At 39.4% G+C, this 18079-nt stretch overlaps 1 pseudogene; it reads right to left on the minus strand.

Moving 5' to 3' along the window:
- Positions 1-1326: 1326 nt before the first annotated feature.
- Positions 1327-17807, minus strand: LOC101547907 (olfactory receptor 10W1-like; annotated as a pseudogene).
- Positions 17808-18079: the final 272 nt, after the last annotated feature.

The raw sequence follows: 18079 nt of genomic DNA on the forward strand, positions 1-18079 counted from the left end.
TTTGTTAGGGCTTTCATAATAATGTTATGTGGACAGGGTACCTTAACAACAGAAATTAATGGTTTCCCCTAAAGATACTTAATTAGAATAAAAAGATATTTAGAATGAATTAAAAATAGTTGGAAGAGTCAGAGTATTATTTTCTCATATTATTTCTAAGGAAACACCAGCAATTTCCCTATCAACTTTTCATTTTGAATAATACACATTAATTCATGTCTATATTAACTTTTTTTTCAAAAGCAATTTTTTCTATGGACCTTTGTTTGGGAGAATAAGTGAATGATTATATAACAGAGAAGAAAAAAACTCAATTGGGGGCATTAGTTGGGAAAAGAATTATGAGTGAAAATATTCTAGACACATATACACTTGAATAGTTTTTCTCTTTGTCCCGGTACCTTTAGGAGTAAAACAAGGGTACAGAATCACAAGGTTAAAATATTAGCCTGCTACTTCATGAATTCAAATAAAGATCTAGAGAGTATATTATGAAATAGGAAATTGCATAGAGTTATTGCAAAAATCACAAATCAGATGGGCATATATATTCTTTACTATATGGATGAGCTTAAAAAATGTAACTTTTAATGGTAATATTTACTGAGAAATCAAATCATTTTCCTTTCAAGCTACATTGGTGGCATTGAAAGTTCTTGTTTAATAGGCTGGGTGTTCATTTGTTGTGGCGTCCATAATAATGTTACTTAGGCTCTCAGCAACAGAAATTACCTTAACAACAGAAATTAATGTTCTCAGATATGGAGATTAGAAGTGTGAAAGTGAGATGTGGGTAAAGTTCATTTCTTCCTGTACTCTCTCCTTGGTATCTTTTCTCTGTTTTTTCACTCTAGTCATAGCTGAGTAGAGCCCAAAGCAATAATTTGGTTTTAACTTAATTATAGCTTTGAAAGAGTATGTTGGAAAATATAGACATTTCTTTCTAACTCTTCTCCATTAAGTCTTCTATCTGTCTAGAAGTATTTTTATCTTTCATCCTATGCACACACACACACACACACACACACACACACACACACACACCATTACAAACACATCATAGCAAAATATGTTTATACTTTCACTTAATGTTGCCCTGGATTTCCATCTGACTACAGATACATGTGAAAGCATTAGTGTGCTAGGCTTAGTGTATTAGTGTAGCTATGGTCCCTAGGTTCACGCATACTTTCATTTCCTTTTTTGTAAGGGGAGTTACACACTTGGTGGTGCTCAGGGATCACTCCTGGTAGTGCTTGGTGACCATATGTCTTTTGAGGATTCAACTGAAGGTCGTGGCCAGCCACATACAAGGTCTCCTACCTCCTATTCTATCTTTCTGGCACCCACATTCATCTTCAGGGGACAAACCTAGAAGTAAAGGAAGAAAAACTCAGATATTTTATTAATTAAAAACGTTTGTAAAGCAACTATTGGTTTATATGATAGTGATGGAATGGAAAATTTGTTGCTACAATAATTCTATTTTTCCCCTCTGATTTACAAGGACAGGATTTAATTAATCCCAAAGGGAATTTAGTTGAAGAAAATAAAGTCTATTTTTTTTCCTTCTTTAAGAAAACTGATATTTTCAAGATTAGGCTTAGAAACAAAAATTTGATAAATTGGAGATATTGTTGAGGTTATCAATTATCATTACATGTAAAAAACTAAAGCTTGCCGAAGGGCGAGTGCACTCGCGGGCTCTCCGGGCGGCTCTGTCTCACCGCCTGCGTTCGGTGCCCTGGAACCACAGTGTGTGGACTGGATCGGGACGGCCGGTGGTCAAGGACAGGCGAAGGAAGAATGAGGACCAAGCTGGTTGCTGATTAGTTACCGTTTATTCAATCTTCCGTCTTTCTCATCTCCTGCACTCCCAGCTCCGGCCTCTCTCTGGATCAACTGCTGCCTCTTGATCAACTCTGTCTCTCTCCTACTTGTCTCTCCCACCTTGCCCTCTAGGCTACACCCAGTCAGGTAGCAAAATCAACATAAGAAAACCCTTCCTGAGGGCAGGGCATTCCAAAGCCCTTCCTCACTCTTAAGGTTTTTTTCCTTTCCTTAGTCCAGGAACTTATTAACATCTCAATACTAGTTATTTTTGGATGGACATAGCAAGGGATACATTGAGACTTGCAAGGCAGCTCTCCTGGCAACATCTTGCCACAGGCTCAGACCACAGCACTCAGGCCAGATTAATCATTCCTCACCCTAGCAGGGTCCAAATCTAGTTATCACTGTTTGGATCATGACAGCATTTGTCCATGATCAAGCTCTTAACTTATAGTTAAGCATTAGGCACTTTGGCCAGACCCATCTCGATGCCAGGGTAGCACACAACTCACTGCTTGCCCTGGGTCCTTCTGGTCCCATGTCGGGGACCCTGCTTTGGGGATGCTAGGAAGTAAGGGCAGCTGAGGCTTAGGTCAAGAGAACAGATGCCCTGGAGGAAAATATCATGTAGAGTCAAATGACTCCCAGGTTACAAAAGCATAACATTTGTTAAGTCTTCCTGTGTCCATACAAAAAGGACTTGCTCTGAATAAACTATGCAGAAGACTCAAGGAGAAGAGAAAAACATTATTTATAAGTCAACAGAACACTAAGAAAGAAGCTACAAATGAACAAAGAGGAATAGGAGCACTGTAACAGAAGTAACCCAATAAACCTAAACTACTGAGGCTATGTTATCCTACAGTTACATAAGAATTTCTGGTAGCATTCCAATATGATTTATTATTAGGTACACTAATGCTATGGTAGAGCTGGAGTGATAGGGCGTTTGCCTTGCACACAGCCGACCCGGGTTCGATTCCTCCCTCCCTCTCGGAAAGCCTAGCAAACTACTGAGAGTATCTCGCCTGCAAGGCAGAGCCTGGCAAGCTACCCGTGGCATATTTGATATGCCAAAAACAGTAACAACAAAGTGTCACAATGGAGTCGTTACTGGTGCCCGCTCGAGCAAATTGATGAGCAACGGGACAACAGAGCTACAGTTATGTTATGTTATGTTATGTTATGTTATATTTATTATGTTATGGTTTAGACAAACAAAAAGGAAAAATAAAAAATCTGTAGAGTTTTCCCAAAGAGTCGCTGGGGATATGACCACAATAGTTGAAGGCTAAGGACTACTAACAATGATACAGGAGGATCTGCAAAAAGAGTTTGTATCTAAATGTGTGTCAATATCAAAAGATTTAATTCACAATTTTTTGGCTTTTGGTTTATGCCTGGAAATGATTATCAACTCTTGATGATGCTTGATGGGGTGGGGAAGGCATATGTGGTATCAGGAATGAAAATGGGGTTTGGCCAGGTGCAAGGCAAACTCCTTAACTAGTGTATTATCTCTACAGCTCCTGATTTGCAAATGTTTTATGTATCAACTGGTTTACATAGAATCACTGTATATTTTTCTCAAATGAGTATTTATCCATTCTTTGCAGAAGTTTAGTGGTATGAAGTACATAGTATGAAAACAATCTCTGGGGACAGGGATTGATTATTGGTATGAGTTTTCCAGTCAGGCAATGATTCTGATGCAGGAAGCTGGCTGATAGACCTTACGAATAATCTGCTCCAGAGAAATTCAAGTTTGCACAGATACCTGTTTATTGATTCCACTATTTTGGTTCTATTTTATTTTTTATAATAGTTATAGTTTAGCATAGGTACAATAAGACTAACTTTTATGTTTTTTTACGTACATTGCAATTGTCCCTCACCACCCCAAAATTACCCAAGACGCTTCGCCACTGTCTTTGTCATTTCTAGTCTGCTTCTTTCTTCCCTCTCTCTTCCACACCTGCTGCTTTGCAATCTCAGTTATGTTATCAAAGGACAAGGCTTTGTCATTATTTAGTATTGTCTATAACCTTTGTTTCTTTATATACCAGTGATGTATGAAGTTTTAGTATTTGCCCTTTGCCCACTGACTTTTTTCAATGAACATAATGTCCTTTCAGCAAACAACAAGAATTTATCTCTTTAGCTGCATAAAATTCCATTCTGTATATATATATATTTAGAAATAAATATATATTTACAATTTATAATATGATGGGTCTCATTCCCCTGACTCTCAAAAGAGCCTCCACTGGGGCACTGCTGGGAAGAATGAATAAAGAGAGGCCACTAACGTCTCAGGGCTAGGACATATGGAGACATTACTGGAGCCTGAGCGAGCAAATTGATGATCAATGGGATGACAGTGATACAGTGATATATTTATAACAAATATAATAGATATAAATATATATTCATATATATCACTATTTTTATATAGTTATTGGGCATTTATTTTGTTTAACATTCTCAGGGATTACTCCTGGCTATATGCTCAGGAATGACTCCTGGTGAGGCTCAGGGGATCATATTGGGTGCCAAGAAAAGAATCTTGGTTAGCCATTTGCAAGTCACCCACCCATCAGCTGTACTGTAACTCTGGCCCCTGTAGCTGTACATCTGAATTTCTCCCCTAGCCTGGCTGTTGTACTTGGTGCTGCAATGAACAGAGGCTTGCAGATATCTTTTTGAAGTAACATTTTTATATTTAGGGATATATAGCAAGAAATGGAATTGCTGGGTCATATGGAAACTCTACCTTATTTATTTGTGAAGTCTCCATATGACTTTCCATAGAGGATGAACTAGATAACATTCCCACTAATGTCCCACAAATGAACATTCCATTTCACCACATTCTTACCCAAACTTGTTGTTTCCAATTCTTTTGATATATACCATTCTCACTGTTGTCAGATGACATCTCACAATAATTTTGTTGTGCATTTCCCATTGCAGTGAACATTTCTTTCATATGCCTGCCGATCATACATATGTTCCCTTCAGGGAGATTGTATGTTGCTCTTCTATTTTTGATGGGGTTTTCAGGGTTTTATTTTTGGTTGAGCTCTGTGTTTCATGTATTTTAGATATTAGCCATTTATCTGATGTCTGGTGTGAAAATATTTTCTCCTATTCATTATACACTATCTAATTTTAGCCTGTTTCTTTTGTCATTTAGAACCTTTTGGTTTTGATGTGGTCTCCTATGTTCATTTTTGTCTTTGTTACTTCAGTCAAATAATTAAAGATACCTCTGAGTTCTCTATCTTGCAGAGTTCTGCATATGTTTTCCTAAACATATTTTATGATTTCTGGTCTAATACTAGGCTCTTTAATTTACTTAGAATTAAATTTTGTATTATGTAAAATCCAATTTCATTTCATGCTTTATTTAAATTTTGTGCATTATTTGAGATTCAGTTTAATTATATGGTTCCAGATTAATGTTTTCTGCATGAAGCTGTCCATTTTTTCCAGTGCCTCCTGTTGCCAGAGGCTTTCTTTGATCAACTTCATTTTACCCCACTTCTTTATCAGATATTAACATCTAGTATCTATGAGGATTTATCTATGGGATCTTAATCCATTGATCTGAGATTGTCAATGTCACTACCACACAGTTTTGATTACTATTGCTTTACAGTATGATTTAAAATTGGGAGATTTAATACTTCCCATCCCTCTCTCTATTGCTATTATATCTTTATCATTTGTTTATTTATTTTAGTTTTTGGGCCACACCTGACAATGCTCAGGGTTTACGCCTGGCCCTGCACTTCTCATAACTCTTATCTATCTGTATCATTATTCATTATGGTGCAAGTGATTTAGCTCAAAACAATACCCAGATTAAATTAGATCTATGTTAACATTTAATTTTTTTATAAATAGAACAAATAACATTAGCATTTGAGAGGAATAGCAAAAGACACTAAATAGCCAATGTAGTTTCAAGGAAAAGAACAAAAACAGAGGTATCATGTTCCTTGCCCTCAAACTGTATTGCAAACAAATAATAATAAAATAAGTGTGGTATTGGAATAAAAACAGACACACAGGTCATTGGAATAGAGTTGAGGATGCAGAAATAGACACTGGTATGGGTGACAGCTAATTTATGACAAAGGAATAATGACTTTGGGGAAAAGCACATTGGGGAAAACAAAGTATCATTAACAAGTGGTGTTGAGAAAACTAGATAGCCACATGCAAGAGAAAAATCATAAAACTCTCATACAGCATACATAAACAAAATTTTCAAATAAATGAATATGATACTTACCATAATTTATATAGGAGAAAACACAGTTATGAGAAAATTGGGAAATTTCAAACATCTGCATGCTAAACAGTATGATTTTTTATGAGATAATTAGATAAGAAATAAGAGTTTCTGGGCATAAATAAGATGAAGACACAAATTATTAAGCATGGGAAACTGCAAAAGAAGTCCTAAGTGGATAGTGCATAGCATTAGAAGTTCATAAGGATCAAAAAATTCTCCTCAACCCAGCCTGCTCCGCGGCCCTGAGCACCCCGGGCTTCCCTCCCCTCCGGACTGCCGGCCGAGTGGCCGGCACGCCACCCCCAGCACGTTGACCGCTGTCGGGTTGTGGGAAAGGGGCGTGGCCTAACCACCAGGGGGCGTGGCCTAAGAAAAGTGGGCGTGGCCTCATTGCCAGCGGCCAAAGCTCACGTGGCGGCAAGTAGTTTCCTCAACATCCTATCCAAGACTAACATCCTAGCTATTCGCAAGCAGTAGGACAATAAAACACAAGACTTCACATAAGAACTGAAGGAAACATCTCAGTAGGAGACCAGGTTCTACAACCGGCAAGTAAAAAGACAACCACTATTAACTGGGCCTATCCACAATCCTTTTTCGCAACAAAAGGAAACAGGGACACTCATCATCAAGGGCCCTCTTTCATATCACCACAAACAACATGAAGAAACAGCGAAAATTCCCATTGCAACCAGAGGACGATCAAAGGAGTCCGGAAACCTCAATGGGCGCTTCCTACAAACTTGACCTCTCTGAGAAAGAATTCAGACTTGAAATCCTCAACATGTTCAATGAACTCAATGCAAAGATGGACAACTTCAAGGAAGACCTGGCGGAAACAATACAACAGACAGCCGACAAAATACGGGAAGAAATGAGAGCAAAAATAAAAAACCTTCAAAAAGAAATGAAGGATTCCGTACATGAAATCAAAAACTCTCTGACTGCCCTCAACAATAGGATGACTGCAGCCGAAGACAGAATCAGTATGCTTGAAGATGAGCTGCAAGAGGCCTACAGGCAACATCAAACCATGGCAAGAGACCTCAAAATAGCTCTAGCCAGAATCAGAGTCCTAGGGGATGAATTCAAGAGGAACAACATTAGAATCATTGGACTACCAGAACCACAGGGAACCAACCCCAACGAAAAAGACGCAGTCAAACAAATCATTGCGGAAAACTTCCCACAGCTGGACAATGCGGGCATCCAGATTCAAGGCGCCCGAAGAGTGCCAGCTAAAAGAGATCCTAACAGAAAAACCCCAAGACATATCATAGTTACAATGATGGACATCTTCCAGAGAGACACAATACTCCAAGCAGCAAGGTCCAAGAAGGAAATCGAATACAAAGGAGCACCCCTTAGGCTCACAGCAGATCTATCAGAGGAAACCCTCCAAGCTCGAAGGCAGTGGTGGGATATAGTGAAAAAACTCAATGAAATCAACGCTTCACCAAGAATACTTTATCCGGCTAAACTCTCATTCAAACTAGAAGGAATCATACACTACTTTGGGGATAAACAACAGCTCAGGAACTTCATAGACTCAAAACCAAACCTAGAAGAAGCACTAAAGGGGCTACTGTAAGACAAGAACAACCTCTACAAGCACAACAAACCCTTGCACAAAGACGGCACAAAATCCTATAACAATAATCTCCCTTAATGTCAATGGTCTGAATTCACCAATTAAGAGACACAGACTGGCAAAATGGATTCAGAGACTCAACCCAACATTCTGTTGCCTGCAAGAAACACATCTGAATAGCCAGAACAAACACAGACTCAAAGTCAAAGGATGGAAAACAATCCTGCAAGCAAACAACTCCCTCAAGAAAGCCGGAGTGGCTTTACTAGTATCGGACAACATAGACTTCAGGTTGAAAAAGATTAGAAGGGATAGTGAAGGCCACTTTTTATTAATCAAGGGATGTGTACATCAGGAAGAAATCACACTCCTAAATGTCTACGCACCCAATGAGGGACCAGCTAAATACCTACAACAGCTGCTAAGAGACCTCGAGAAGGACATCTCAAGCAACACAATAGTAGTTGGAGACTTCAACACCGCACTGTCTCCTCTGGACAGATCTAGAAGATTAAAACTCACCAATGAAATACTGGCTTTGAAGGAAGAAATAGAAGAGAGAGGGCTAATAGATCTATACAGGGCTTTATATCCCCAAAAAAAGGAATACACATTCTTTTCCAGTGCACATGGAACATTTTCCGGAATAGACCATGCGCTGGGCCACACAACATACCTCAACAGAATCAACAAGATAGACATTGTACCAGCTATCTTTTCAGACCATGATGCACTGAAGATAAAACTTAACTGTGGACAGATGCAGAAAACCAAATCAAACACCTGGAAATTAAATAGCTCGATATTGAACAATGAGTGGGTCAGGAAGGAAATCAAGGAAGAAATCAAAAGGTATCTAGAAACAAATGAGAATGAAGACACGAGCTACCAGAACCTGTGGGATGCAGCTAAAGCCGTTTTAAGGGGAAAATTTATAGCTCTGCAAGCATATCTCAGGAAGGAAGAAAGGGCCCACATAAATAACTTGACTTCACAGCTCCATACCTTAGAAAAGGACCAACAAAAGGAGCCAAAACCAGGCAGAAGGAAAGAGATAATAAAACTTAGAGCAGAAATTAATGACATGGAAACCCAAAAGACAATCCGGAAGATCAATGAAACCAAGAGCTGGTTCTTCGAGAAAATAAACAAGATTGATAAACCACTAGCAAGACTCACAAAGAAAGAGAGAGAGAGAACCCTTATAAGCCGAATCAGAAATGAAAAGGGGGACATCACAACAGAAACCAATGAAATTCAAAGGATCATCAGAGACTACTTTGAAAATCTCTATGCCATGAAACAAGAGAATCTAGAAGAAATGGATAAATTCCTCGACTCCTATAATCTCCCAAGGCTGAACCAAGAAGACATGGAGTACCTGAATAGTCCAATTAACATCAAGGAAATTGAAATGGTAATCAAAAGTCTCCCCAAAAACAAAAGCCCAGGTCCAGACGGATTCACTAGTGAGTTCTTCCAAACATTTAAAGAGGACCTTTTGCCAGTCCTTCTCAAGCTCTTCCAGGAAATTGAAGAAACAGAAACCCTCCCTAACAGTTTCTATGAGGCTCATATCTCCCTAATACCAAAAGCAAACAAAGACACCACAAAAAAAGAAAACTACAGGCCAATATCCCTGATGAACACAGATGCAAAAATTCTCAATAAAATATTAGCAAATAGAATTCAACAACTCATCAAAAAGATCATACACCACGACCAAGTGGGATTCATCCCGGGAATGCAAGGATGGTTTAACATCCTGAAATCAATCAACATAATCCACCATATCAACAAAAGAAAAGATAAAAATCATATAATCATATCAATAGATGCAGAGAAAGCATTTGACAAGATCCAGCATCCGTTTATGATGAAAACACTAGCCAAAATAGGTATAGAAGGGACCTTCCTCAATATAGTCAAAGCCATTTATCACAAGCCTATGGCAAGCATTGTCCTCAATGGGGAAAAACTAAGAGCCTTCCCTCTGAGAACAGGGATGAGACAAGGATGCCCACTCTCTCCACTTCTGTTCAATATAGTACTGGAAGTACTTGCAATAGCGATTAGGCAAGAAAAAGACATTAAGGGCATTCAGGTAGGAAAGGAAGAAATCAAGCTCTCACTATTCGCAGATGATATGATACTATACTTAGAGAACCCTAAAACCTCTACCAAGAAACTCCTAGAAACAATAGACTCGTACAGTAAAGTTGCAGGCTATAGAATCAATACCCAAAAGTCCATGGCTTTCCTATATGCAAATAATGAGAGAGAAGAAAGTGACCTGAGAAAAGCAATCCCATTCACAATTGCGCCTCAAAAAATCAAATACCTCGGAATCAGCTTAACAAAGGAGGTAAAGGACTTGTATAATGAAAACTATAAAACACTACTTCAGGAAATAAAAGAGGACACGAGGAAATGGAAAGACATCCCCTGCTCATGGATTGGAAGAATTAATATTGTCAAAATGACAATTCTCCCCAAAGCATTGTACAAATTCAATGCGATCCCTATAGGGATACCCTTGACATTCTTCAAAGAAATGGAGCAAGCGCTCCTGAAATTCATATGGAACAATAAGCCCCCACGAATAGCTAAAGCAATCCTTGGGAAAAAGAAAATGGGAGGAATCAACTTCTCCAACTTCCAACTCTACTACAAAGCGGTAGTCATTAAAACAGCATGGTACTGGAACAAAGGCAGAGCGGCAGACCAATGGAACAGGGTTGAATACTCTGACATACACCCCCAAATATATGATCATCTAATCTTTGATAAGGGAGCAAGAAATTTGAAGTGGAGCAAGGAAAGCATGTTTAACAAATTGTGCTGGCAAAACTGGACGGCTACATGCAAAAAAATGGGCTTAGACCTCCATCTATCACCATGTACAAAAATCAGATCAAACTGGATTAAAGACCTCAACATCAGACCAGAATCCCTAAGGTACATTGAAGATAAGGTCGGCAAAACCCTCCACGACATTGAAGCCAAAGGTATCTTCAAAGCTGACACGCCACTGGCTAAGCTAGTGAAAACAAAGATAAATAAATGGGACTATCTCAAACTAAGAAGCTTCTGCAACTCAAAAGAAACAGTGACCAAAATACAAAGACAGTCTACAGAATGGGAAAGGATATTTATGCAGTACCCATCCGATAAAGGGTTGATAACAAGGATATACAATGCACTGGTTGAACTCCACAAGAAGAAAACTGCCAACCCGATCAAAAAATGGGCTGATGAAATGAACAGAAACTTTTCCAAAGAAGAAATCCGAATGGCTAAGAGGCACATGAGAAAATGTTCAACATCACTAATCATCAGGGAGATGCAGATCAAAACAACAATGAGATATCATCTCACACCACAGAGACTGGCCCACATCCCCAAAAACAAAAGCAACCGGTGTTGGCGTGGATGTGGGGAGAAAGGGACTCTCCTTCACTGCTGGTGGGAATGCTGACTGGTTCAGCCCTTTTGGAAAACAATATGGACGATTCTCAAAAAGTTAGAAATTGAGCTCCCATTTGACCCAGCAATACCACTCCTGGGAATATATCCCGGAGAGGCAAAAAGGTATAGGAGAGATGACATCTCCATTTCCATGTTCATTGCCGCTCTGTTCACAATAGCCACAATATGGAAAAAACCAGAGTGCCCGAAAACAGATGATTGGCTAAAGAAACTCTGGTATATTTACACAATGGAATACTATGTAGCTGTCAGGAAACATGAAGTCATGAAATTTGCATACAAGTGGATCAACATGGAAAGTATCATGTTGAGTGAAATGAGTCAGAAAGAAAGAGACAGACATAGAAAGATTGCACTTATATGTGGAATATAATGTAACTGAGAAGTACAAGTTGGCAACGATGCAACTTCTGGCAGATATCTCTCTGGACTTAGTTACTAAAATACTAAATTACAGAAACCCAAAACTGAGAGGCCGCTAAGTGTGGTCACTCGACCTCATACTTCTTCATCCTCAGCAATGGAAAACAAATTATCTAATGCTTCCTTTTCAGCAGGTCTGACTTTAGGGGAGAGACTCTCCAAACAATAATAGTGAGTTTTGTTGAAATATTGTATGCAATCAAAGTGAAAGTAAAGTGAAATTTATTAGTTACACAGGCGGGGGGGGGCTTAGGGTGGGGGGTTAGGGGCGAGGGGGGGTTTGGGGTGTGAGGGGGCGGGGTGGAGCTATACTGGGATACTTGGTGGTGGAATATGAGCACTGGTGAAGGGATGGGTATTCGAGCATTGTATAACTGAGATTTAAACCTGAAAACTTTGTAACTTTGTAACTTTCCACAATAAAAAATTAAAAAAAAAGAAGATAATAACATTAAAAAAATTCTCCTCAAATAAAAAATGTAACCTTACATTTATGGAGGGCTGGAGCAATAGCACAGTGGTACAGCGTTTGCCTTGCACGCAGCCGACCCAGGTTCGATTCCTCCGCCCCTCTTGGAGAGTCCGGCAAGCTACTGAGAGTATCATGCTCGCCTGGCATATTCGATTTGCCAAAAACAGTAACAACAAGTCTCACAATGAGACGTTACTGGTGCCCGCTTGAGCAAATTGATGAGCAATGGGATGACAGTGATACAGTGATACATTTGTGAAGCTACAGAAAGAGTAACAAATTAAACTCAAGGAAAGGAAAACTAGAGTGGGAATAAGTAAAATTATAAAAAGCATGAAAGATAAGTAAAATCAAGATCAGATTCTTTCAAAGAATAAACAATATTGACAAAACTTTAGTTAGACCCACGAAGAAAAGGAGAGAAATCTTTTAAATATAATTAGAAATGAGACACAAATCAAAACACATATAATAGAATGAGAAACAGCCATTAGTAAACTGCTGTGAAAAACTATATGTCACTAGGATGAAATGACTGCATGAATTTTGAAAGCTTACAACCTCCCATGACAGACATAAGATTTTTAAAAAGTGAATAAATTTATGAGATTTATAGGACACCATTAAGAGATTCAAAAGATAAATAATTGTATTTAACAGAAAAATACCAGAAAGAGAAGAAATATGTTTGAGTGATTATTTAAAGAGATAGTTTAGTTCAGAATGGGAGATCATGTCAGGGGTGATCCCAAGAAAAGAATCATACATATAAGTTCATGGAGCTAATTGATAGCCTAATAACCTCAATGAAAACACTCTCAGGGACACATTATAATTAAGTCACATAAAATTCATGATAAATAAAATGTATTAAGATACTACAGAGCAAAGGGAAAACTAACAAACAAAATAATATTTATTTAACTATTAGCAAATTCTTTGCAGAAATTCTACAGGCCAGGAGATAATTGAACGACATATTAAAAGTACTAAAATAAAATTTTTCAGCCAGCATTTTCTATTTGAAAAAGTTATTCAATAGTAAAGGGAAATTTCTAGATAATCCTTAACTCCTTAATTTCTAGATAAATAAATCCTTAATTTTTATACAATCCTTAATCCAGAGTATAGGTGGGAGGACAGAGAAGGAAAAGAAATCAATAGGACGTAAGACAAGAAGAACAGAAAATCCCAAGTGGTAGGGGCCAAGGGCCTTGGATACATCAGTGGTGTGGGGGAAGGGTATAGTTATGTATTCAAACTGGAGAGTCAATAACAGTGAGATCCAAGCCACAAAATCCAGACTTAAAAATATTTCTGTCAAAGAGGCAGGGTGGGGGATTCAGGTGGGAGGTGACACTGGGGACACTGGTGGAGAGAAGTTGAAGAAGTTGATACTGGTGGTGGGAATGATTCTGGAACATAGGATGCCTAACACTCAATTAAGTATAACTTTATAAATCATAGTGCCTTAGTAAAAAAGTCATCATTGAGATATAGAAAAAATGAGGATTTTCACAGACAAACAAAATATGGGGGGGATTTCAGTGTCCCTAGATCTGCTTATAGGTTGTCTAGAAAGAAACTCTTATTTATTATTGAATCACCATGAGATATATTTACAAAGCTTTTATGATCAGATTGCAGTCACACAGTGCTCTATCTATTCACCAGTGCACATATTCCACCACCAATATCACCCATATCCCTCCTGCAACCCCGCCCCCCTGCTTGCTTCTATGGCCAACATGTTTATTTGTTCTCTCTCTCTCTCTCTCTCTCTCTCTCTCTCTCTCTCTGTGTCTTTCTCCCCCTCCCTCCCTCTCTCTCTCTCCTTTTGGGCATTAAGGTTTGCAATACAGGTAATGAGGGGGAAGGCTGGGTGGTGGGTGAGAAACTGGGAAAATTGTGGAGGGAAGTTCACACTTGTGGTGGGATTATTTAATGCCTAAAACAACTGAATTATGAACAATTTGGTAAATCATGGTGTCCTAATAAAAAACTTCAAAACATTCCGATAGCAATTTATATTATCATCCAAAATGATAAAATACTTATGAATAAATTTAACCAAGGAGTACAAAATTAATCACAGAGATTTAATGCTCAGTGTGTAGAAAACAATATTGTGTTATAAGTTTATTATGTTACAAATATTATTACAACAGACATTGTAATATGGTAATGTATGAAAAAAATACACTGAACATATTAAACTTACACGGTGTTACATTTCAAGTTTATCCAAAAAATTAAATACAATGTAATCTAATTATAAAGCATAATATCTCTTCACTTTGTAAATTTGAGAAAAATGAAATTGCTTAGAATAGCAATATAAACTAAGAAATTAAAATACGGTTTGGAAGCCTATGTCCTTAGATTTCAAGACATATGAAAGTTAAATAATTTAGAACCTTGACAAGATAGAAAAATCTATCAGTGGACCAAAGTGGACATTTCAGATATAGACTTTCATTCTCTCTCTCTCTCTCTCTCTCTCTCTTTTGCTCTCTATCACATACACACACACACACACACACACACACACACACACTCACACACTATACACAGTTAGGTTCCACAGGAAGTTACAAAGTAATTCAACTGAAAATAACTCTCATTTAAAATAAATGACATTAATATAATGACATTACATAATAGACATGTAAATGGAAAATATTAACATTGGCCTTTAGATTATACAATACATGAAAATTAGTGTACTGTTATTGCTATAAATGTGTTGAATAAGACAAATAAAATTCCAGGGAGAAGTATAAGAAAGTATATTTCAAAGATAGGTAAGTCACACATTTTTCAAATAAAACCCAAAAGTTATCACCATACTAATTTAGAAAATCATAAATTAGACTTCATTAAATTTTCTTGCTTAGCAAAAGACATCAATGAATAACTTAAGTGAAAGTAAGTTTAAAATATTGGATAAAATATATCTGTCAAAAGGATTAATTATATCCAGAATATACAACAAACTCAGGAAAATATGAAAATGCAATTAAAATGGACAGAATCTTAAAAGTAATTCACAAATAAAGACATCAAAAAGGCTAGTAGGGGCTGGAGTGATAGCACAGCGGGTAGGGCGTTTGCCTTGCAAGCAGCCAACCCGAGTTCGATTCCCAGCATCCCCTATGGTCCCCCAAGCACTGCCAGGAGTGATTCCTGAGTGCAAAGCTAGGAGTAACCCCTGAGCATCGCTGGGTGTGACCCATAAAAGCAAAAAAAAAAGGCTAGTAAACCTACAAAAAGTTTCTCATGATTATTTTATCAATAGAAGAAAATAAACCTCGTCTCTGAAACCAAAATCACTGAATTAAAATTTGAAATCACATTTTAATCACAGATGAGCCGAATGACCCTACACCAATAACTTAGCCTCATCCTTAGAAATTGGATAACATTAATCCATGAAGATATACAAACACCTACATTCATTACAGAGATACCTACTGTGACTGAAATCTGGAAACAAACCACGTGTTTCCAGATTTGTTTCTTAATATACTTTGTTGTATATTAGTATATTAAGACATTCTGTCTTGGAGGTGGAGAGATAGTTTAGTGGGTAGGGTGCTTGCTTTGCAAGTGGTGGATTAGATTCTTGACATCCCGTATGGTCCTCTGAGCACTTCGAGGAGTAATTTCTGAGTACATATTCAGGAAAAGCCCCTGAGCATGGTCACATGAATACACTCCCCTCCCCCCAAAAAGCAAAACAAAACTGAAGAAGAAATTGTTGTTTATGTACATAGCACTCAAGTATTTAAGAAATGATGAAATCTTGCTCATTGCTTCTACTTGAATGGAACTGAGGATATCATATGAAGTGAAGTGAATCAGCGGAAATCACTGTATCACTGTCATCCCGTTGCTAATCAATTTGCTTGAGCGGGCACCTGTAACGTCTCCATTGTGAGACTTGTTGTTACTGTTTTTGGCATATCGAATACGACACAGGTAGCTTGCCAGGCTCTGCTGGGTGGGCAGGATACCCTCGGTAGCTTACTGGGCTCTCCGAGAGGGGTGGAGGAATCAAACCTGGGTTGGCCGCGGGCAAGGCAAATGCCCTACCTGTTGTGCTATCGCTCCAGCCCTTAACAGAAATACGAAAGCAGAAATACAAATGCCAGATGATTGTGGTCACATATAGGGTATGAAGAAACAAGGTTAGGAAGCAGACAATAACCATTGAAAACAAACTCTGAGATACCAATAACAGAGCAGGGAAGCCAATAGGGGGCCAGAGTGATAGTACATCAGGTAGGAGATCCCCCAACCTGCCAGGGAAGAGGGGTGACCCCTGAGCTGAGGCAGGAGTAGGTCCCAAGCACCACCGGATGTGTCCTCAAAACCAAAATTCATAAAATAAAATGGCCCAAACGATTCGAGGTCTCTTTCTAGACAGGTAAGTAATATACCACTGATTTATACCATTGGTAAAAAAGATTGGTTTAAATTTGTAAATATCACAGTCACACGGGGATTTGCAGGAGATGGAAACAAACTCTTTTTTTTTTTTTTTTGCTTTTTGGGTCACACCTGGCGATGCACAGGGGTTACTCCTGGTTCTGGACTCAGGGATCACCCCTGGCGGTGCTCAGGGCACCCTATGGGATGCTGGGAATCGAACCCAGGTTGGCAGCGTGCAAAGCAACCGCCCTACCCACTGTGCTATTTATTGCTCCAGCCCGGGAAACAAACTCTTCCTTGAGTGTTTGGATTTCTACCTACTTGTACTGGGAGAAGCATTTCCTGGTGAGAATTTTGCCTATTGTGCCCTTCATCTCACTGTTCCTCAGGGTATAGATAAGAGGGTTGAGCAGCGGGGTGACGAATATGTAGATCAGTGAGACGAATTGATCTTTCTTGGGGTTGAAGCTAGACTTGGGGCGCAGGTACATGAAAGCGCAGCAGCCGTACTGCAGCAGGACCACCATGAGGTGGGAGGAGCAGGTGGAGAAGGCCCGGGAGCGGCCGGCGGCCGAGTGGATCTTGAGCACAGCGTTCACGATGAAGGCGTAGGAGGTGGCGATGAGGAAGAAAGGCACGGCGATGGCCAGCGTGGCCGCCACCAGCACCGAGAGCTCGTGGATGTGACTGTTGGCACAGAGCAGGCACATCACAGGCGGTATATCGCAGAAGAAGTGCTGGATCCCTCGGGTTTCGCAAAAGGGCAGAGAGAAGATGAAGATGGCCAGCTGCAAGGACAAGAACAGGCCTAGGGTCACCGAGGCCACCACCAAGCGCACACAGAGGGTCAAGGTCATGATGAGAGGGTACTGCAAGGGGTGGCAAATGGCAGCGTACCGGTCGTAGGCCATGGCTGCCAAGAGGAAGCAGTCGGCACTGCCAAGGCCGATCAAGAAAGTCATCTGCGTGGCACAGGCCAGTAAGCCGATGGTCCTGTCCAACTGCAACATGTTTGCCATCATGTGAGGCACCACCACAGCCGTGTAGCACACTTCGAGCCCGGAGAGGCAGCCCAGCAAATAGTACATGGGCATGTGCAGGCGAGCTTCTGTCCACACGGCCACCATGATGAGGGCATTGCCAGTGAGGAGAAAAATATAAACCAGGATGATGCCTAGGAAGGTCAGGACACCCAGCTCTGGGGTGGAGGGATAGGACAGGAAGACGAATTCCAGCCACAGGGAGTAGTTTCCCCAGCTCATTGTCTCCACAACGTTCCCCCTGTTGAGAGTCACAAAGACAAGACGGGTTGGCGCTAGCACTTGGGAAGCAAATCTAACCCAGAGCTGGAATTAGAAAGCAGAAAGATCAAGAATGATGAGTTTTGTATTTTTTTTTTAATCATAAGATCTCTAACTGAATACCGGATTCTAAGAGTGAAGCCAATTACATGAGACGATTGAGCATAATAGGCAGAGGAAATTGACAAAATTCAGAGAGAAATTATCTTCAGAGTTGCAATGATAATTAAATT

The sequence above is a fragment of the Sorex araneus genome, chromosome 6 (genome assembly GCF_027595985.1).
Source record: "Sorex araneus isolate mSorAra2 chromosome 6, mSorAra2.pri, whole genome shotgun sequence".
NCBI lineage: Eukaryota > Metazoa > Chordata > Mammalia > Eulipotyphla > Soricidae > Sorex > Sorex araneus.